Below are 24350 nucleotides of genomic sequence, written 5' to 3'. Positions count from 1 at the left end.
TTTCTCATTCATTTGACCAAACTCATGCATTTCCTCATTAAGCTGTATAAATCACACTTGTAAATATCTCCTCAGGTGACACTCCTGGTCTATGTATTCCGCAGTCCCGGCAACTTTCAAAGCATTGATATGTGTATGAGCAGCAGGCATTGCCTCTACAAGCCCAAAATCTGTAATCCTGGAATCAATATCATCATCAGAATCCCGTTTCCCTGCTTGATATCTCGCGGGATAATAGGTGGGCTATGCCGCATATGAATCAGATTTTATTCTGTTCCGAGGCAATCACTTAAAATGACTTAGCAAAATTTCCATTGCATTCAGGCTGATCCAGGTGAGCCTTAGAAAAAAAAAAATAAGGATTTGTGTTATTGTTACATTCATTAATGTCCTTGGCATGTGCAAATGCGACTATAAACTCGTATATTTGTGACAGTAATTAATACTCTTTCACATAATGCAAGCCAACTGGAAATTTCTTCAATCTCAACTGATGTAAATAAAGCATAACCTTGTAAAAAAAAAAAAAAAAACCTTTTTAATTCTAAATTGGGAAAAGATATTTATATCCCTTCAAAGTTACTTTTAATATACAAGTCGTTACATTTAATATTTCATAAATGGATGCATAGACTTCTTTTCAACTTAGATCATTAAGATCACCATTATATGCGTGGCTTTATTATTACTGCGTTCGTAATATAAATCTCACTATTACATATCTCAAAAAAAAAAAAAAAATAACTGCTGTTCTACGTTCGATGTGGTTCGATGTCCTTAAACAAATAAAAAGGATTAATAAAAGAAGGTCTGTGCACACATTTTAATAACTTTTTTGCATTTGTGATAAAACAAAAGGATGTATTTAATGGCAATGATATATACATCCTGTTCATTGCTTCTAGTTTGATGATACTAGCTCTCCTCAAACTCATGGTTGGTGACATGATGAACATGTAGGCACCATACCAACAAGATCATGATGAGAGCCGGTAATTAATTGTGTTTTATTTTATTCTTTGTTCTGTAAAATTTATTAGTTTATTTTTCCATTATGTTAAAAGGTCATTCACACCCATTTTCTTCATCACGGTGTAAACATAATTTTTAGTCGTGCAATTTTTTGTGGTTTGTAAATTTTCTTGTTAATTTTAATAATGACACACAATGAGCATTTAATTTAAGTATCTATCGCTACTTTTCACATGTTGCACATCAACTCTATTTCAATTTTAAATTATATCAAATAGAATTATTATTTTACCTTAAAAACCTAGATCAATAATTAGGAAATTAACGACATATAAATTAATTGAGTAATTACCTCAAATTTTAAGACTAACTAAAAGAGTATTACTTCCTCCTCATGTACAAATGAAGCGAAAAGAAAATGACATGATGTGCAACATAATCAATTCATCTAATATATTTTGAATTGGGAGATTTTAGCTAAGAAGAAATGATGAAATCATATACTTGTGATCCTGTTTTCTCATATATTACTTGAAAAAGAATAAAGGAACTTTTGTGACAAAAAGAAGGTATTTTCGAATACCTCATTTAAATTGGAACGTTGGATATGATGATGATGGGGGGATCATAATGGAGTGGGACTGAATTTGGCTACCAATCTTCTCGAACCTAAGACTAAGTTGTAAGGTGCTCCAAGCACCATACCACCACGTTCATAAGAAGATTGGTGATGCTGGCATACATCTTTTTTTCTTTTCTTTTGCCTGCACAACTCATGTTAGTGGAACCAAAAATCAGCTTGACATTACCATGTGACACAAAAAATTGAAAAAAAAAAAGAACACTTTTCAACAACATTTCATCTATGCACAGTCATTAAAAAAAATAATACATGCATACTTCATATATAACATATACAGAACACTCGAAAGATGTGTGATAGAGATACTGTATACTATTGTTGTTGTGGCTTATTTATTTTCAGTACGTGCAAAATTACGGTCATGAATAATAATATTGGGGAAGTAACAATTATGGAGACATTTTTGCATTTTTTTTACATAATTAAATTATATAAATAGTTAAATTTTTGAGAAAAAGTAAATGATGGATTCGACATAGCATCATCGATTGTAAAGGTATACATTAACAAAGAAAAATTGGTATTCTAGCGTTTGAAACGTATAATAGTTGATGCTAAAAATTGCTAAAGTAAGAAAGATAATACTTACGTCACAAAAAAATCTAAAATAAAGAAATGCATATTTGATGAAGACCTAAATAATGGCTAAAATCTGACAGGTCTCCTGATAAAATACAAGTTTTTTTAGATTTTGTTGCAAGCTTTGAATTATAAATTTGAAAAATAAATTAAGGCAAATAATGTAATGCATTATTGAAAAAAGGGATGAAAACCTTTTTCATCCCTGGGCTTTATTTGAAAAATAAAGGCAAATAATGTAATGCATTATAAAAATGGAAAAAACATTTTTCATCCATGGGCTTTGATACAATAATTCCTTCTTTTTTTTTTTTCAAACAATAGCCTATTTCATTCTTATTATCTAAATAATAAGCCAAAATGCCTTTCCGTGAATTTACAATTAATTTACTTTATAATTTATTGAAGGCAAAATAGGATTTTCAGTTAAATAAATGCAAATCATTTAAAATAAAAATGTCAAAAACAATTAAATAACATTTGACTTTCTGCATAAATTTAAAATTTAAGAATCACTTAATGAAACAAAAATATCACTAAAGAATATGCAACATATAATTATAATAATAATAATAATAATAGTAATAATAATAATAATTATTATTATTATTATTATTATTATTATTATTATCATCATCATCATCATTTTTTTTCAATTAGAAATTATTATCTATATTAAAGTTAAGGATATGCTAAAATAAATACAATCTAATGCAATGTATTTAATTTTGTAGTATTTTTAAATATATGCTTTAGATCTTTAATGTGTTTTTTTTTAAATAAATGAAGGAGTACATAATTTTTCTCTTTTCTCAACACACTGCAATTATATAATTCTCTTCATTAGACTGAAATTACATTTTTCTTTTTGTGTAAATCTATAGAAAAGAGAAAAAAGATTCATTAAATTAAAATTTTTCTCGAGAAAGTTTGGTGAAATGGAAGAACATAGAGATTTTGAATTGGAGTAGTTTGTAAAAAAGAGATAAATGTAATTGACACTAAGAGACAATTCAAGCAGAGTGTTTATATAGGAAAAAGATATGAACTGGTTAGGGATGGTAATGGGCGCCGCTCGCAGCGGGTTTTAATTTTTTTAAGAAAATCCACCCACTGAGGGTTTTGACAATTACCAAACCTGCAATGATATCTGACAAATTTTTTGCGGGTTTGTACATTCAATATATAAATTTACAATAATAACCTCAAATTTCACATAACATACTCAATTTTAAATTTAACCAATTAAATAAAAAATTTAAATTTAAACATCAATCCAACACAAATGATCAAATTTAAGTATAAAATACACAAATACACTAAAAAAACCCACAAACTAACATCTAAAAATAACAATTACATTTCATATTATCATTCAACACAAGCTCAAAGAGAATATTTCCATTTCATTCACCATCATTAGCACACCTATCTAACATGATGCCTACGATAATGTTTAAAATTAATATTTTCCAAAGAATAATAATTTTCAAATATTAATCCAAAAAAAGTTTATAATGATGAAATAATTCATGCATTAAGTTAAAGAAAAATAGTCAATACAAAAACACTTTGGTTATTTGGTACTTTTCATAATTGTATTATGTTGTTTATATATTTTTTAGATTTAAATATTTTTTTCAATTAAAATTAAATTAAAAATATTTAAAAAATTACGGGTCTAGCGGATATCCATGCGGGTATCCGTCAGATATTGGATTAATACCAAACCCACCCGCATCTAAGTGCGGGTTTCAATTTGTAATACCAAACTCGCCCGCAACCCACAAGATTATCCGTAGCGGGCAGATTTTGGCGGGTGGGTTTGGACAAATTTTCGGGTTTGTGGGCACAATTGCCATCCCTAGAACTGGCCACCAGCTGTTGCTGTTCTCAAAAATTAAAACCATGCTAAATGGATTATAAACCGTGTCAAATTACTTTTAAATTGAAGTTCCGTATGATACAAAAAGAGCGCCTGCAATTGAATGGGAAAGGCAAAATTGTAAAAAAAAACAGCTTTAGTTGGATGTTTACTTATTTGTCGCTTAGTCTTTGTTGTTTACTTGTTTTTAGGAAAATAATGATGGATTAATTGAAGACATGGACAACAGCATGATGGCGCTTAGTTTCCTGTAATGCTTAATCTGGCAATGAATTGATGATAAAGAATTTCTGATTATCAACAAGTTGATGAGGTGCTTGTTTTGGAAAAGATGCTTTGGTATTTTGAAATAATGAACACCAAAAAAAGAAAGAAAGGATGTCATGGTATGACATATGGAAATTTGTTATTTTTCCTTATTATTATTATTTTTTTCGGATAGAAGAGAGGTATTTTAGAATACCTCTATTTCAAAGCAGAACATACAGGTACTTGCATTTTGTTTTGGTTTCTATTGTAGCTTCTGGTACCGACGCTTCTCGAAGACAGGCCTTGACGACATGGCGAACAAGCAAGCACCATGCCATCAAGACCATAACGAGAGGTGGTGTTAAGTTATATCAATTTTTTCTATTTATTCTTAAAAAATATTATATTTGTTTTTCCATTAATTCACATGCAAAGTATATATGGTTTGATTAAGTAATATATATATATATATATATATATATATATATATATATATATATATATATATCTCAATTTTTTTTTAATCTCAAGTGATGTGAATAAAAAGCAAGCCCTTATAAATCTAATTAACATGAGAAAAGATTGGAAAAAATCTTTTTTTTTTCAATAAATAGTTTTGATTAATGTGTGTGTACATAAATTGACAAATATCAAATTCACTTTGCCGGTTTATATATTAGGATCTAAGTTTTTAGTTTTCTATGTTTTGGCAATAGACCTCCCGAGGCCATCGTCTAAGATAGTATTTGGTACATTTCCACTCGAATGCTCAGTTCACAGAAGGTTGTAGCTGAAGGCAAAAATAGGCAACTTGTCATCTCTTCTAGAACTAGGGATGGCAATGGTACCTACAAACATACAAACCCAACCAAATCCGCCCGCCAAAGCCTACTCTTTATGGGTAATTTTGTGTGTTGCGGGCGGGTATGGTATCTTAAACTAAAACCCATACGAAGTTGCCGGTGTGTTTGGTATATGCCAAATATTTAGTGCATAACAGCATGGGTATTCAGACTTGCATTTTTTTAAAAATATTTTTTAAATTTTAATTAAAAATATATAAGCCTAAAAATATATTAGTGAATAAATGTAAACGTGCATGTAGCGTGCCTAAGCCTAATGTCCTAACTTAAACTAAAGGAATCGATCTCTATTCTCTCATCTCATCTATGTCTTTATTAGTGTTTAGAAAGCATTAGTCTATAGAAAATATTAATCTTAGAGCTCACATTTAATTAAATATTAATCTTAGAGCTCACATCTAATTATAGAGCGACCTAAACTTTAAAAATATTACAAAAGACCCCTAAGATTAATCAACTCTAAATCAGCCCGCAATAAAATTTAGAAAAAAAAAGTTTTGGAAGAGTTAATTTCAATAATTCACACACGGATCATAAATTTAATTCACCAATTAATTTCAAATATTAATGGAAATTTCAACTTTGATCAAACAAATGTAACCCTAATAATCGTACGCCCAAAATTCTCTTTTAATGAGATAAAAATCTGGTGAAAAAAGTATAAAAAGTACCGCAGATTCATGATGTTGAAAAAAATTGAGTGAAGAAGAAGAAGCAACGTGCAGCAACAACAGATGAGGGAGAAGAAGAAGCAACGTCGTTTCTGGGCTATGTTTGTGTACTCATAGGTGTATCGTAATTTTTGGGATTAGATTTCAAAACTAAGAGCAAGATCGCGATAAACAGAAATTAATTGCACATTACATTTTTCGTTGTACTTTCTTTACACCCATTCTAAATACTAATTGCACTCACTCAACTAATGTTAAAGATAAATATTACTTATCACTATTAAAATCTATGCCCGCGACACTTTAGTCTTGACTTTCGCTACTGCTGTGTTTACTTCGTGGTAATTGGAATATATTTGAATTGAAATAAGAAATATAAATCAAAATAAGTTGTTTACTTAAGTTGTATGAATAAAAATCATAATGAAATGTACTTCCATTGATGTGTTTATCAGAATCGGAATAGATTGTTATAAGTTTATAAAATTCCTTAGTAGTAGTTGTTGTTGTTCTACTACTATCTTGTATACTTATGGAAATGAGTTTTTCATTTCTTATTTTTAAATTTAGTGGTTATCACCATTTTAATTCTCATTCATTGATTCATTTTTTTATAAATAAATACACACAAAGGTAATAATTCCTCATTCTCATTCCCTAATTTAAGAAGTAAACATACCCTGAATGCACAAAGTGAATTACTAGAGGATCGACCCAAAAGAAATTGTAACTAAGCTCATAAATATTAGAGACATAATTATTGTTGGAATACTTTTTCTTTTCTTTGATTTTTGGTGTTTTAATCTGTATGTAATGAATGTAGATATTGTTTCTTCTCTGTATCTTTGACATGTAGCTTTCAATCGATTCCTCTCTGCTTTTACTGATATGCATTATTGTGTACGGCATTTTAAGGCTCATATAAGGCTCAATTCCAGATCAACCCCGGGGTATGGGCTGTGAAACATTGATTTTTTTTTTCACTGTGTTTTATATTTTTTTTGCAAAAATTATAAGTTAATAGGGGTGGGATTATGAAACCAAAACCTATGTTCGAATCTTAGAAGGCCGGTCTCTCACAATGTTACTGCAATTTGCATTCACCATGAGCTTCTAATCATAACAGCTTCTGATGATTGAACTATACACAGTATTACTTTAAGGTAAAAACTTGTATAACTCGTAATATTAGTTTTGATGATAGAAGACTCTGTTTCCTTTGTTTCTTCCGAAACCTTCATACTTGCTGAAGCACTCCAAACTATGCACCATGACATGCCATCATTGTTGTTAAAATAGTTCCAAAAGAAATGATATAATGTATCCCTAAGTACACCAAATTATTATTCATATTCTTATTAATTAGAACTCAGACAACTAGACGCATAAAGCACACTCATGACTTGCCAAACTACAACATGACGGTCATAATTCATATAAATGTATGATATATATAACTTTAGAATTGAGCCCGTGACCTTTTTCTCCAACAACAAGAGAGGCCAACCAAATGAGTAGAATATACCAAAATTCTGTTAAATTTAAATTGAATTAAACTGCGTTGAGTTATAATTTAAAATCAAATATTAACAAGTTATATTTTAAAAACTAATTAATGAACTGTATATATCATTATCTCAAGAGAGTCCCCTAATTTGACTTGTAAAATGGAAGCAAGAGATGGACAAAAGGGTATGAAAATTTTATATTCAATCGAATTAATAAATTTTCAACGAAAATCAAAGATAATTTTTTACTTTTTTAAATAAGATTTAAGTAAATATATATATAATGAAAAAGAGGTATTTTAGAATACCTCTATTTTAAAGCAGAGACAGATACTTTGCTAGCTTCTGGTACCAACGCTTATCGAAAGCAGGACTCGATGACAAGGTGAAATAATTATTAGGAAGTCCCAATGCCACTAAGACACGAGAGTTGGCAGTCATTTAAGTCACTTACTTCACATTTATACACACACACACACTCCAACATCTGTGCTTCCAATAATTCAAATTCAACATATATGTTTGATTATTTTTCCTAGTTTACTACATTATTACGTAATATCTCAATTTTGATTTTCAATCTCAAGCGCTGTGACTAAAGCAATTCCTTATAAATCTAACAAAATAAGACAAAGATTGAACAAAGCTTTTCTCAATAAATAGTTTTGTTTACTATATACTCGCATATAATTGGAAAACATCAAATAAGTTATCCCAATGAAATTAAATTTTGGCAAGTTTATTTATCAAAAAGAAAAATATTATTTTTAATGCTTGGAAAGTAACTTCATTTGCCTAGTTATCAAATAAGTTTATATGGTAGCCATAAGTGGTCTCAAATGAATTTAATTAAGTTTATGTCTTAAAGAAAACATAGGTTTGTATACCTCTCTTCAATTAAGTTATGTCTTAAATTAAAATGGCTTCTATCTATAAAACGTCAAGTCTGAAAATTTTATTAATTTCATACTTTTTTTAAATTTTCTTTTTTTTAACTGAAGAAAAAATAATTTTTTGTGATTTTTTATCAAAATAGAAAATAAATATGTATTAAGTATACTAACTTATTAAGTTATAAAACCTAATCTCTCTCTCTCTCTCTTTTGATTTATAAGAATATAAATATCAAAAATCGTATTTAAGATTTTTTTATTCACAAAAACACACAAGACACCACATATATTGAGACATTTAAAAAAAATGTCATTTGGACATTTATATTTAGACCTTAGAAAAATTTAGACCCATTCAAATTGTAGACAAAAGAATAAACGACACCTTAATGCTATAAATTATTACTTTTGATTTTTTAATATAATATTATTTTTTCCGATCATATTCAAATAGTGAGGGTCCATTTGGAATTACATTTGGAAGGCTTAAAAGTCTTTTTGAAAAGCTAAAAGTTAATTTTGATATTTGATAAATTTAAAAAAAAAATTGGCAAACTACCATATTCTATAGCATATTTTGAAAAAGTAGGAAATGAGTTTATTTTCAAAATCTGATTTTAAACCATTTTTATACTTAATATAATTTTATAAATATCATCACAGTATTCTAAAAATCCAAAAATTATCCTTACTGATTAGGATAAATCGTTAAAATTAAAGGGGTTATTATTATTGACAATTACACTGGGATAACAAAATAAAAATCAAATTAATCATATAGATATATTTATTTTAGTTATCAATTATTATATATACAACAAAAATATTTTACATACATGTTTATAAATATATAAATAAATTTTATTTGACAGCAATTTATATTCTTACAGTAATTTAATAGAAAAATTTACTAAATATATACGATTACTCTCAAAACCCAAGGTACTTTTAAAATAAATATTACTAAACATTTAATTGATTTCTTCTCAACTTATTATTTCTACAACACAATTAACAATAATTATTACAAAAGTTATAGTATTATCAAACTGTTACTAAGATTATTGTATTTTTTTTTTCTTTTAGAAAAGATATAATTCCTTCGTAAGATCTCAAATTTCTTCAATCTCTAGTGATGTGATTAAAGTATATTTTTATAAATACCCACCAAAAGTCTCTAACGCAGGAAAAAGGACGTTTATATTCTCAAAATTTGCCATAATAAAAATGTCATTACACTTAACATTTTATGAATAGATACACAAATTCCATTTCATCTTGGATCACTAAGATCAACTCCGTATGTGTGGTTTTATTGTTACTTATTTCATTATGTAAATCTTATCGTTGTATAGATGACAAAAAAAAAAGTAAAAAAAGATTATGACTAAAGGTTTGATAACCTCAAACAAAAGAAAGTAGGCTTATATATAATAAGGTGTTTGTACTTTTCAAATCTCTTATTAATAAGAAATCAATAGAAAATAAACTTTTTGCATTTGTTGCAAAAAGAAGGTACTTTGTAATACCTCTTTTTGTGGAAGAATATATATTTGTATATATATGGTTCCCGTACGTTGCTTCCAGTTTGGTACCAGCTCTCCTCGAACTCGCGATTAGTGACATGCAGAACCTAAAGCCACCAAACCCACAAGATCGCGATGAGAGCCGGTGGCAAATTGTCTCATATTTTATATTTTGTTCTGTAATATCTGTTATATTTTGACTTCTAACTTCTGAATTAAAAATAAATGATGAAATGAAACCAATGCTTTTTTCATATATTATTTGAAAAAGAATTTTAAACAAATTGCATTTAAAACAAGTTAATTTTTAAAGAGTGATGTTGTACTTACTTAGAATATTTTAATTTATATCTCAACTAATGTATGATGTATCACTAAAAAAATTTCACCATTTGAATAAAATATTATAAGACTTAATAATTAATTATCATTTGAACCAATCAAATAATAACGTATCATTTGTCACACTACTAAAATATAAATTAAATATCCCAATTAAGTATACATAAGATTATTGATTTTCGAATGGCTCATTAATTGAAGTTGTATATGATGAAGATGGATCATAACGGAGCTGAACTAAATTTAGCTACCAACCTTCTCGAACATAATTCCAAGTTAGATGGTTCTTGAAGCAGCATAACACTGAGTTCTAAGAGGTTTGGTGATATCAACAGTCAACAAACCTTTTTTTTAAAAAATAGTTAAAGCAACAATCGTTTGATGGAAGTATAAAACCGTCTGATGAAATGCCTAAATGAAGTGTCTCTTGGCGAGTATTAAATTTAGGAGCTAAACAGTCACCAGCGAGCATTCAACAAGATAGTTCATGATGCTTCTAGAAGGATGAAATGTGTTATGATTTAAGAAGATTAATGGTCAAGATTGGAATTAAAAAATTAAGGTCTGGATTGAACAGTTAATAAAACTGAAGTATATAATCAACCCCATTACTTTTGTATCAGTATTATTCACCCTGAAATCTCAGCCCTTGCATTAACAGCAAAGGATGAAATACAAATTTATGTGCATTACTCTCTTTGATCTTGTAGTTTTGGGCAATAGGCATATATATTCAGTAAATTTATCACTGTATAGACAGTGCACAGAGAAAAAAAAAAGAAGAAACAAAATGCATTTGAAGCCTCCGTTTACGTTCTTGTTCCACTAACCGCTTTCCTAGGAGCTTCAGGATCAATGGTTTGAATACAATCCTCAGAAGTCATATCATTTCTCATTCATTTGACCAAACTCATGCATTTCCTCATTAAGCTGTATAAATCACACTTGTAAATATCCCCTCAGATGACACTCCTGGTCTATGTATTCCGCAGTCCCGGCAACATTCAAAGCATTGATATGTGTATGAGCAGCAGGCATTGCCTCTACAAGCCCAAAATCTGTAATCCTGGAATCAATATCATCATCAGAATCCCGTTTGCCTGCTTGATATCTCGCGGGATAATAGGTGGGCTATGCCGCAAATGAATCAGCTTTTATTTTGTTCCGAGGCAATCACTTAAAATGACTTAGCAAAATTTCCATTGCATTCAGGCTGATCAAGGTGAGCCTTAGAAAAAAAAAAGATTTGTGTTATTGTTTCATTTATTAATGTCCTTGGCATGTGCAAATGCGACTATATACTCTCATATTTGTGACAGTAATTAATACTCTTTCACATAATGCAAGCCAACTGGAAATTTCTTCAATCTCAACTGATGTGAATAAAGCATAACCTTGCAAAAATAAAAAATAAAAAACCTTTTTAATTCTAAATTGGGAAAAGATATTTATATCCCTTCAAAGTTACTTTTAATATACAAGTCGTTACATTTAATATTTCATAAATGGATGCATAGACTTCTTTTCAACTTAGATCATTAAGATCACCATTATATGCGTGGCTTTATTATTACTGCGTTCGTAATATAAATCTCACTATTACATATCTCAAAAAAAAAAAAAAAATAACTGCTATTCTACGTTCGATGTGGTTCGATGTCCTTAAACAAATAAAAAGGATTAATAAAAGAAGGTCTGTGCACACATTTTAATAACTTTTTTGCATTTGTGATAAAAAAAAAAGGGTGTATTTAATGGCAATGATATATACATCCTGTTCATTGCTTCTAGTTTGATGATACTAGCTCTCCTCAAACTCATGGTTGGTGACATGATGAACATGTAGGCACCATACCAACAAGATCATGATGAGAGCCGGTAATTAATTGTGTTTTATTTTATTCTTTGTTCTGTAAAATTTATTAGTTTATTTTTCCATTATGTTAAAAGGTCATTCACACCCATTTTCTTCATCACGGTGTAAACATAATTCTTAGTCGTACAATTTTTTGTGGTTTGTGAATTTTCTTGTTAATTTTAATAATGACACACAATGAGCATTTAATTTAAGTATCTATCGCTACTTTTCACATGTTGCACATCAACTTTATTTCAATTTATAATTATTTCAAATAGAATTATTATTTTACCTTAAAAACCTAGATCAACAATTAGGAAATTAACGACATATAAATTAATTGAGTAATTACCTCAAATTTTAAGACTAACTAAAAGAGTATTACTTCCTCCTCATGTACAAATGAAGCGAAAAGAAAATGACATGATGTGCAACATAATCAATTCATCTAATATATTTTGAATTGGGAGATTTTAGCTAAGAAGAAATGATGAAATCATATACTTGTGATCCTGTTTTCTCATATATTACTTGAAAAAGAATAAAGGAACTTTTGTGACAAAAAGAAGGTATTTTCGAATACCTCATTTAAATTGGAACGTTGGATATGATGATGATGGGGGGATCATAATGGAGTGGGACTGAATTTGGCTACCAATCTTCTCGAACCTAAGACCAAGTTGTAAGGTGCTCCAAGCACCATACCACCAAGTTCATAAGAAGATTGGTGATGCTGGCATACATCTTTTTTTCTTTTCTTTTGCCTGCACAACTCATGTTACTGGAACCAAAAATCAGCTTGACATTACCATGTGACACAAAAAATTGAAAAAAAAAAAGAACACTTTTCAACAACATTTCATCTATGCACAGTCATTAAAAAAAATAATACATGCATACTTTCATATATAACATGTACAGAACACTCGAAAGATGTGTGATAGAGATACTGTATACTATTGTTGTTGTGGCTTATTTATTTTCAGTACGTGCAAAATTACGGTCATGAATAATAATATTGGGGAAGTAACAATTATGGAGACATTTTTGCATTTTTTTTACATAATTAAATTATATAAATAGTAAAATTTTTGAGAAAAAGTAAATGCTGGATTCGACATAGCATCATCGATTGTAAAGGTATACATTAACAAAGAAAAATTGGTATTCTAGCGTTTGAAACGTATAATAGTTGATGCTAAAAATTACTAAAGTAAGAAAGATAATACTTATGTCACAAAAAAATCTAAAATAAAGAAATGCATATTTGATGAAGACCTAAATAATGGCTAAAATCTGATAGGTCTCCTGATAAAATACAAGTTTTTTTAGATTTTGTTGCAAGCTTTGAATTATAAATTTGAAAAATAAATTAAGGCAAATAATGTAATGCATTATAAAAATGAAAAAAAACCTTTTTCATTCATGGGCTTTGATACAATAATCCTTTTTTTTTTTTTTCAAACAATAGCCCATTTCATTCTTATTATCTAAATAATAAGCCAAAATGCCTTTCCGTGAATTTACAATTAATTTACTTTATAATTTATTGAAGGCAAAATAGGATTTTCAGGTAAATAAATACAAACCATTTAAAATAAAAATGTCAAAAACAATTAAATAACATTTGACTTTTTGCATAAATTTAAAATTAAAGAATCACTTAATGAAACAAAAATATCACTAAGGCATGTGCAACATATAATAATAATAATAATAATAATAATAATAATAATAATAATAATAATAATAATTATTATTATTATTATTATTATTATTATTATTATTATTATTATTATTTTCAATAAGAAATTATTATCTATATTAAAGTTAAGGATATGCTAAAATAAATACAATCTAATGCAATGTATTTAATTTTGTAGTATTTTTAAATATATGCTTTAGATCTTTAATGTGTTTTTTTAGTAAATGAAGGAGTACATAATTTTTCTCTTTTCTCAACACACTGCAATTATATAATTCTCTTCATTAGACTGAGATTACATTTTTTTTTTTGTGTGTGTAAATCTATAGAAAAGAGAAAAAAGATTCATTAAATTAAAATTTTTCTCGAGAAAGTTTGGTGAAATGGAAGAACGGAGAGATTTTGAATTGGAGTAGTTTGTTAAAAAGAGAAAAATGTAATTGACACTAAGAGACCATCCGAGCAGAGTGTTTATATAAGAAAAAGATATGAACTAGTTAGGGATGGCAATGGGCACCGGCTGTAGCGGGTTTATTATTACCAAACACAAACACAAACCCGCACAAAATTTAAATTACCAAACCCACCCGCAAACCGCAGCGGATTTTAATTTTTTTAAGAAAATCCACCTGCTGCAGGTTTTGACAATTACTAAATCTGCAATGGTATCTGACAAATTTTTTGCGGGTTTGTACATTTAAAATCACAAATGTTCAATATATAAATTTACAATAATAACCTCAAATTTCACATAACATACTCAATTTTAAATTTAACCAATTAAATAAAAATTAAAATTTAAACAATAATCCAACACAAATTATCAAATTTAAATATAAAATACACAAATCCACTAAAAAAACCCACAGACTAACATCTAAAAATAACATTACATTTCATATTATCATTCAACACAAGCTCAAAGAGAAGATCTACATTTCATTCACCATCATTAGCACACTTATTTAACATGATACCTATGATAATGATTAAAATTAATATTTTCCAAAGAATAATACTTTTCAAATATAAATCCAAAAAAAAATTATAATAACTAAATAATTCATGCATTAAGTTAAAAAGAATAGTCCATACAAAAACAATTTGGGTATTTGGCACTTTGCATAATTGTATTATTTTCTTTATATATTTTTTAGATTTAATTTTTTTTTCAATTAAAATTAAATTTAAAATATTTAAAAAATATTACGGGTCTAGCGAATATCCATGCAGGTATCCGTCAGATATTGGATTAATACCAAACCCGCCTGCAACCCGCAAAATTATCCATAGCAGGCAGATTTTGGCGAGTGAGTTTAGACGAATTTGCGGGTTTACAATCACAATTGCCATCCCTAGAACTGGCCACCAGCTGTTGCTGTTCTCAAAAATTAAAACCATGCTAAATGGATTATAAACCGTGTCAAATTACTTTTAAATTGAAGTTCCGTATGATACAAAAAGAATGCCTGCAATTGAATGGGAAAGGCAAAATTGTAAAAAAAGGAGCTTTAGTTGGATGTTTACTTATTTGTCGCTTAGTCTTTGTTGTTTACTTGTTTTTAGGAAAATAATGATGGATTAATTGAAGACTTGGACAACAGCATGATGGCACTTAGTTTCCTGTAATGCTTAATCTGGCAATGAATTGATGATAAAGAATTTCTGATTATCAACAAGTTGATGATGAGCTTGTTTTGAAAAGATGCTTTGGTATTTTGAAATAATGAACAAAAAAAAAAGGTAAAAGCTCATTTAGTCCCTGTATTTTAAGATTAGTATCTATTTAGTCTCTATATTTTTGAAAATACCTCGAAACATTCCTACCATTAAAGTTTTAATATTCTTACCGTTACTTTTTATTTCTTTTCGCTTACATTTACAATAGTACCATTTTATCATATATATTTTTTATTTGGACATTAATAAAAAAGAAAATAATTAAATTACCAATTTAATATCCCGACCGTTACTTTTTATTTCATTTTGCTTACTTTTACAATATTACCCTTTCATAATAATTTTTTTGTTTGGACATTAATAAATAAAATAAAATAATTAAATTATCAATTTAACCCTAAAAATAAAAAAATTATATTAATTTTTAATTGTCAAAAATTGTATGCAAACTACCAAGTGTGCAAATGGTGCTTACAAAAAATTAATATAATTTTTTAATTTTCTGGGTTAAATTGGTAATTTAATTATTTTTTTATTAATGTTCAAATAAAAAATTATTGTAAAAGGGTAATATTATAAAAGTAAGTCAAAAGAAATAAAAAGTAACGGTAGAGGTATCAATACTTTAATGGCAGAGATGTTTCGAGACATTTTTAAAAATATAAAGAGTAAATGAATACTGATATTAAAATACATGGACTAAATGGACTTTTACAAAAAAAAAAAAAAAAAGGATGTGATGGTATGGCATATGGAAATTTGTTAATTTTCCTTATTATTATTATTATGGGATAAAAGAGAGGTATTTTGGAATACCTCTATTTCAAAGCAGAAGATACAGATTCTGTAATTTTGTTTTGATTGCTATTGTAGCCTCTGGTACCGACGCTTCTCGAAGACAGGCCTTGACGACATGGAGAACAAGCAAGCACCATGCCATCAAGACCATAACGAGAGCTGGTGTTAAGTTATATCAATTTTTTCTATTTATTCTTAAAAAATATTATATTTGTTTTTCCATTAATTCACATGCAAAGTATACATGGTTTGATTAAGTAATATATATATATATATATCAATTTTTTTAAATCTCAAGTGATGTGAGTAAAAAGCAAGCCCTTATAAATCTAATTAACAACATGAGAAAAGATTGGAAAAAATCTTTTTTTAATAAATAGTTTTGATTAATGTGTGTGTACATAAATTGACAAATATCAAATAAGCTTCCAAGAATTAATACGTGGTCGCAATGAAATTAAATCTAGCAAGTTTATACTTTATATCATAAATGAAAATATTCTTTTACTCTTTTAGTGCTTGGAAAATCACTTCACTTTGTCTTGTTATTGAATAAGTGCATATGGTAAATTAATAAGTGAGCTTTGAATTAAATAGAAGAAAAGTTAGCGCTCACTGACAAAAATATAACTAATATATTAGGTAAATGAATATTAATTAATTTTGTGGGTGATTAGTTAATCTGTGATTGAAATAAATAATGAACTCTCAAATAAATGAAGTTAAAAGAAAAAAAAAAACAACTTCAGAATATTTTGTATATTAATTGTGAAAATAAGATCTAAGCATATAATAAAAGAGAGGTATTTTAGAATACTTCTATTCAAAGCAAACTAGCAAAGGATGCGTTTGATTCAAGGTTCCTGTATCTTTCATGTACCAAGACTTCTTGAAAGCAGGACTTGATGATATGTATTGTGGACAAGTAAGCACCAAGCCACCGTGACCATAACGAGAGTTAGTGTTAGGTGTTATCACTAGTTGCTTTTTGTTCTAAATTATAATATTAGCTTTTCCAATATAATTCATGTACTAAGATGATTATACTTTTTTTAATATAATATAATTCCTCACTAATAGCTCAAATTTTTTATTAAAGAATGTTTCTTATATAAAAATATCTTCAATTTTAATGCAAGAAAAAGATACCTCCACTCTTAAATAATGATAGAGTCACAACCACCTTATACAAACATATATATACACATAAGTAAAATTCATTTTGACTCCATAAGATCAAGCAATTTAACCAGATATATGAAATCATAATGACCATAAACAAACAATTCAACAGAACCAAGATTCGTGATCAAAGAAAGCAAATCTCATAAGTAAAAGCAAAACTATAAATTGCACAGGAAAAAATTATTACATTCATGAAGCCCAATGGGTTAAAAATTTGAAATTTCAAAATAGGCCCATAACCGAAAAAACCGAACCGAACTGAACTGATCCGAAAAGATCCGTTTGAGTTCGGTTCTTATTTGGTTCTTTTTATAAAATAACCGATTTAAATTGGTTCTACTTAATTTCGATCCGAACTGAACCGCGCCCACCCCTAGAATTAAGCAGTGTTTACTTTCTAGAGTAGAGTGAGGACTGTGGATTTTTCTCACTCCAATATTTACTTCAACAAAATAGAGAGAGATTGGAAATCCCACTCCGTGGGCCCCACTAAAATTCTTCTAAGTTTGTCATAATATAAGATCATTACACTTTATCAATAGATACATAAATTCCTTTTTCAATTTGAATCATCATCAACTTCGAATGTGTGGTTCCATTATTGCTTCTCTCGTGACGTTCATCTCATTGCATATATGATAAGGAAAAGGCCAAAAAAAAAAAAAAATTATGACTGAATGTTTGATATCCTTAAACAAAAGAAACTAGGTTTATATATAATAAGACGTTTATAGTTTTCAAATATCTTATTAACAAGAAATCAATAAAAAAATAATAACTTTTTTGCATTTGTGATAAAAAGAAGGTATTTTGTAATACCTTTTTTCATGTAAGAACATACATATATATATAGGACTTGACTAGCTTACAGAATCTGTAAGCTACAGACTGCAGCATCAGCCGTTGGATGTGGAGTGAGAAACTAAACAATAGAAGATCGGATGGTGGGATGACGGGAGATGTTTGTCACAGAATCTGTACCATAGACAGGTCCATATATATACACACACACACACAATTCCTGTACGTTGCTTCCGACTTGGTACCAGCTCCCCTCGAACCCGTGATTGATGACGTGCTTAACACATTGGCACCAAACCAACAAGGTCATCCCGGGAGCCGGTAGTGAATTGTATCACATTTAGGTTTTGTTCCGTAAGATTTTTTTATATTTTGACTTTGCCAAATTTTGAATTAAGAATAAATGATGAAATGAAACCAATGCTTCTGACACTAATTTTTCCCATATTATTTGAAAAAGAATTAAAATAAGACGTTGTATTTAAAACAAGTCATTTTTAAATAGTAATATTATACTTATTCAATTAGGCTATATTAGTTCGTATTCTAATTGATGTACCACTAATAAAATTTTACCATTTGAATTAAATATGATATGACTTAACTATCATTTAAATCAATCAAATAGTAACATATCATTTGTTGAATTGACTAAAATATAAACTAAATATCCTAACTAAGCATACATAACATTATTAATTTTTGAACGCATCATTAATTAAGTTGTAAATGATGAAGATGGATCATAATGGAGTTGAACTAAATTTAGCTACCAACCTTCTCGAACCTAAGACCAAGTTAAACGGTTCTTGAAAGCGCCATACCACGGAGTTGTAAGAAGTTTGGTCAAAACAACAGTGAACAAACCATTTTTTTTTTTCCTTTTTTTATAGCTAAAGCAACAAGTGTTTGATGGAAGTATAAAACCGTTTGATGAAATGCCTCAACGGAGAGTCTCTTGGCGAGTAATTGAATTCAGGAACTAAACAGTCACCAGCGAGCATTCAACAAGATAGTCCCTGATACTTGTAGAAGGATGAAATGTCTTAAGATTTTAAGAACATCAATGGTCAAGACTGGAGTCAACCTTATTACCTTTCTATCATCATTTACCCTTAAATCTCAGCCCTAGGATTAACAGCAAGGGATGACGTACGAATTCAATAGATGCAGTATTCACCAGCTGTAAATGTAGTACAAGGCCATTGTATATATAAAAATTGAGCAGTGGAACATCAATAATACAAGCTCGTTCTTTCAAATTTCTGGCAATAGGCATATATCTTTAGTAAATTTTACACTATACATATTATTCATAGAAAGAAAAAAAAAAAAAAAAAGAAACAAAATGCATCTTAAAGCCTCTGATTAGGTTCTTGTTCCACCAACCCGTTTCCTGAGGTCAATGGCTTGACTAGAATTCTCAGAAGTCATATCATTTCTCATCCACTTGACCAAACTCATCATCATGTCCTCATTACGCTGCATAAATCACACTTGTAAGCATCCCCCCTTTGGTAACGCTCCACTACTCCAGGTCTATGTATTCCACAGTTCCGGCAACATTCATGGTTTTGATATGCGTATGAGCATCAGGGCATTGCCTCTACCAGCCCAAAATCTGTGATCCTAGCATCAATATCATCAATAGGATCACATTTGCTTGCTTGAGATCACGGTGGGTAATACGTGGGCTATGCCACAGATGAAACCGGCAGCTACTCATAGCGCAATCTTGTGCCTAGCCCATCAAGGACTCTAATTGTCTTTCTATTCTGTTGCGAGGCAATCAGTTAAACTGACTTGCAAATTTCCATCGCGCTCAGGCTGAGCCAGGTGAGCCTATAAAAATAAATAAAGGATTTGGGTTATTGTTACATTTATTAATGTCCTTGGCATGTGCAAATGCCACTATATACTCTCATATTTGTGACAGTAATTACTATTCTTTCACATAATGCAAACCAACTGGAAATTTCTAATATTACAGGGCATCATCAACATTAGCAGAAGCTGCTAAAGCAAAGACTCCTAAATTAAGCTACGATGATGAAGAGCCATGTAACAAAAAATGATCCATATTGTTTGATTACATAACCTTTGCACATAATATGCAATTCCAAAGCAATTTAACCACTCCTTGCAAATAAATGAATATGTTAATCTTGTTCAATTTTCTGTAAATTAACTATAGCAAGAAATTAAGATGACTTACTAAGCAAAAAGCAGGGCTTTCCAAGATCCACCGCCAGTGGAGTTCACTGAAAAGTGCGACTGATATATACAGCTTAGTTAAATTAACAGAGGAGATATGAGGTCGGTTCAGGGGATGAGAAATGTTATGACCTCTGAGAATTCCCTAGTCAAGCCACTGACCTAAGGAAACGGAATTGAGGAACAAGAATCGAATCAATAATAAACTGAGAGGCTTTAAAACTACATTTTCTTTCTTTCTTTCTTTCTTTTTTTTCCCTCCTAGCTAGATATATATATCTTGAAATATTGGTGAAAATATTAAATTTTCACCAAGAAAGTTGGTGAAATATTGGATCCGTGTAATTTCTTGAGAGATCAGCGAAGATTCTAACCATCTTCGAGTTCTCAACCTTGAGCTTACGCGCGTAGGACGCGTAAGCCACCGCCAGAGCTCGGTGATCATCGGCTTGCTTTCTGATCTGGTCCAGCCGCGGCTTCAAAGAATCTGATTTCAGCGCCAATACGGATCTCCGAATAGATACGAGTCCATACGTCCCCGAATTCAAACCCGAGCTGTAAAGATCGCGATAGGGAGAGTGAAAAGTGAAGAGTAGAGAGGAAGTGAAGAAGAGGAAGACGGCAAATGTAATGAAGGACGCGAGGAGTCTCCTGATGAAAGTAAAGCGTCCAGTTACCGGAGCTCCGGTGCGTGCGGTTCGGTGGGTCGCCGTTTTGAGTTATGATTTTGATGAGACGAAAAATGGACTGAGTGGAGGAGGGAGTAGATAGTGAAATATTGGAGAAAGTGAGAGAGATTGAATTTTTGAGTTGGAAAAAGAGAAATATCAACTTGCCGTGTGTTGCCTGAAGAAGAACGAAACTGATACCGAGAGCCAATCCTAGCAGAGTGTATATATAGGAAAATGGTATGAACTCATCACATGCTGCATTTTGAAAATTTTGCTTTTACATGTTCAAAATTTTAAACACCACCCCTTTTCTGGGTAAATGCATTGTCGCTCAGTGTTTGTTGTTTACTTGATTTTCGGTAAACGAATAAAGGATGAATTGAAGGGATGATCAACAGCATTATGGTGCTTAGTTTCCTGTAACGCTTTATTCTGGCAATGAATTGATGATGGAGAATTTCTCATTAACAGCAAGTTGACGATGACTTTGTTTATGAACTAAAAAGTGACGTGGTGGTTTAGAAAATGATTAATTTCCTGCAATGCTTATTCTGGTAATGAATTGATGATAGAGAATTTCTCACCAACAACAAGTTGATGATGACTTTGTTTATGAACCAAAAGTTTTGAATTAAAAAAAAAATGAACTCTATAATTAATAAAGAGTGAGACGTATTTTTAGAATGAGCACCTCTATTCAAACCAAAGGGTGCCGTTTGGTTCAAAGTTCTCGAAGTCCGACCCTGATGATATGGTAAACTAGCAAAGCACCATAGCAGCATGACCAGCGAGCTTTGGCGTTTAGATATGTCACTTGTTTTTTTTTTTAATTCATAATTTCCCAATATAATTCAAATTCTAAGATTATTGCATTTTTTTACTATAATATAATTCCTCATAATATCTTAAATTTCTTCGATCTCAACTGATATGATTAAAGCATAACCTTAAAAAAATAAAAATAAACCTTTTTAATTCTAAATTGGGAAAAGGTATCTGCACCCCTCAAAATTTCTCTTAATATACAAGTTACTACATTTAACGTTTTATGAACTGATGCATGGACTACTTTTCAACTTAGATCATCAAGATCATCACTGCATGTGTGACTCTATTGTTACTGTTTCATGGCATAAATCTCATTATTACATACATCTCAAAAAGATAAATCTAAGTGTACATTCTAGATCCTTAAACAGACCAAAATTTTTTTTTTTTTTTTTTTTTTTGCATTTTTGATAAAAAGGAGAGGTATTTTGTAATACCTTTGATGGCAAGAATATATACATCCTGTTCGCTGATTACCAGCTCTCCTCGAACTCATGATTGGTGACATGACGAACATGTAGGCACCATACCAACAAGATCATGAAGAGAGCCAGTGGCGACTCGTCTCTTATTTTATCCTTGTTCTGTAAAATTTATTATTAGTTTATTTTTTCGCAACTTAAAAAGGTCACTCGCACCCATCTTTCTTCATAACGTGTTTAATAATACACAAAATGAGAATTTAATCAAGTATTTTACACGTATTGCACTTCAAATTTATTTCAATTTTAAATTATATCAAATAGAATTATCATTTTATCCTTAAAAACTTAGATTTACGATAACAAAATTAACTGAGAATTTATCTCAAATTTTAGAGACTAATTTAAAAGAATATTATTACCTTCTCTTCACATATAAATGAAGCGAAAAGAAAATGACATGATGTGCAATATAATATATTTTGACTTTGGTGGGAGATTTTAGCCAAGAAGAAATGATGAAATTGTGATCTGTTTTCTCATATATTATTTGAAAATGAATAAAGGAACCTTTGTGATAAAAAAGAAGGTATTTTCGAATACCTCACTTAAGTTGGAATGTTGGAAATGAGGATGATGATGATGGGATCATATTGGAGTTGGACTGAATTTAGCTACCAATCTTCTCGAACCTAAGACCAAGTTGTAAGGTGCTCCAAGCACCATACCACCGTGTTCATAAGAAGATTGGTGATACTGACATACATTTTTTTCGTTTCGCTTTTATGCACAACTTAAGTTAGTGGAACTAAAAATAAACTTGACATTCTTTTTTTTTTTAAGCTTTCTACAACATTTCGTATAAGTACAGTCATTAAATAAAATAATAATACATGCGTACTTTTATATATAACATATACAGTATACTCGATAGATATTGAACGCCGGCGACATCTGGAGGATCATCACCACCCGTGGCTAGTGAAGCCATCGGTGATTTTTAGTGCTTCAAACTTCAAAATTACGAATTTACCCGTCGTCGGTCAAAGATGGCTGGTAGTTAAGCTCGGACGTTAGCTCTTCAGGCCACGTTTATTCCGATGATGATGGCGGTGTGCTTTCACACGCAGCTGTGGCGTCGGATCAAAGCTCATGAGCCCGTGAGTCTCCAACAGCTGATTGGCAGCGGGAATTGCCAATTTGGTGCCTAAGGTTGACTGCAAAATGAAGAGAGAAACTTGAAGAACCAAACCCAGGTGGTGACTTGCCGGAAATTAGCGAAATCAGGCGAGAAAGATGCGGCTTTTGCCGCGGTTTCGCAAGCTCGATCCGCGGTCTTACGGTTGTTTTGCGGCGGCGTTTTCGGCAGGGGAACGACCGGCGTAGCTCCAGCTTCCGATTGGTACCTCACTTGGTCGATGAGGTGGCCGGAGATGTGAGATCCGTCGAGGTCGGGGGGGGTCGGGTCTATTACGGGTTTTGCCTAGAGGAAATCTATTACGGGTATTCCCATAGCACCATCGATTGAAAAGGTATACATTAATATAAGATTGTCAATTTCCCCCAATAATAACTAATATATATCATTTTTTTTTTATAATAGCTAAAAATTTTTTTGATAGTATAAGTTTACAATATTATTCATATTTTCAATTATTTTTTTATTTATATTTATTATAAATTAAATAAATCACATAAATAGAAACTAAATAAAAATTAAACATGAAAAATAAAAAATATATGTTTTGATATGTATTTATTTATTTTGTAAAAATTTTCTTATAATAAATATATAAGAAAATTATTATAAAATGATAAAAAATTATTATAAAAAAACTTGAATGATAAATAAAAATTTATTATAAGATAAATAATAAAATATTTTACCTATACTTTTTATATTTAATTTTAAAATATTACAAAATGTTTATTATAAGAAAATGTTCAAAAAATAAATAACTACAAAAAAAATTATTTTTTTTTTGCTCATATCAAAACATATATTTCTTATTTTTAATACTTAATTTTTTTATTTAGTTTTTATTAATGTAATTTAT

The 24350-nt window shown here is 29.7% G+C and overlaps 1 long non-coding RNA gene across 1 annotated transcript; it reads right to left on the bottom strand.

Annotated features, from left to right (window-relative positions):
- Nucleotides 1-4478: 4478 nt before the first annotated feature.
- LOC127903644 (uncharacterized) lies at nucleotides 4479-16333 on the bottom strand. Its single transcript, XR_008056359.1, has 2 exons — nucleotides 16191-16333; nucleotides 4479-4542 (listed from the first exon to the last, which is right to left on the bottom strand). It is a non-coding gene; the product is annotated as an uncharacterized LOC127903644 (long non-coding RNA).
- Nucleotides 16334-24350: the final 8017 nt, after the last annotated feature.

This window comes from Citrus sinensis, chromosome 7, assembly GCF_022201045.2.
Source record: "Citrus sinensis cultivar Valencia sweet orange chromosome 7, DVS_A1.0, whole genome shotgun sequence".
NCBI lineage: Eukaryota > Viridiplantae > Streptophyta > Magnoliopsida > Sapindales > Rutaceae > Citrus > Citrus sinensis.
This window is presented reverse-complemented; position numbering and strand designations above follow the sequence as displayed.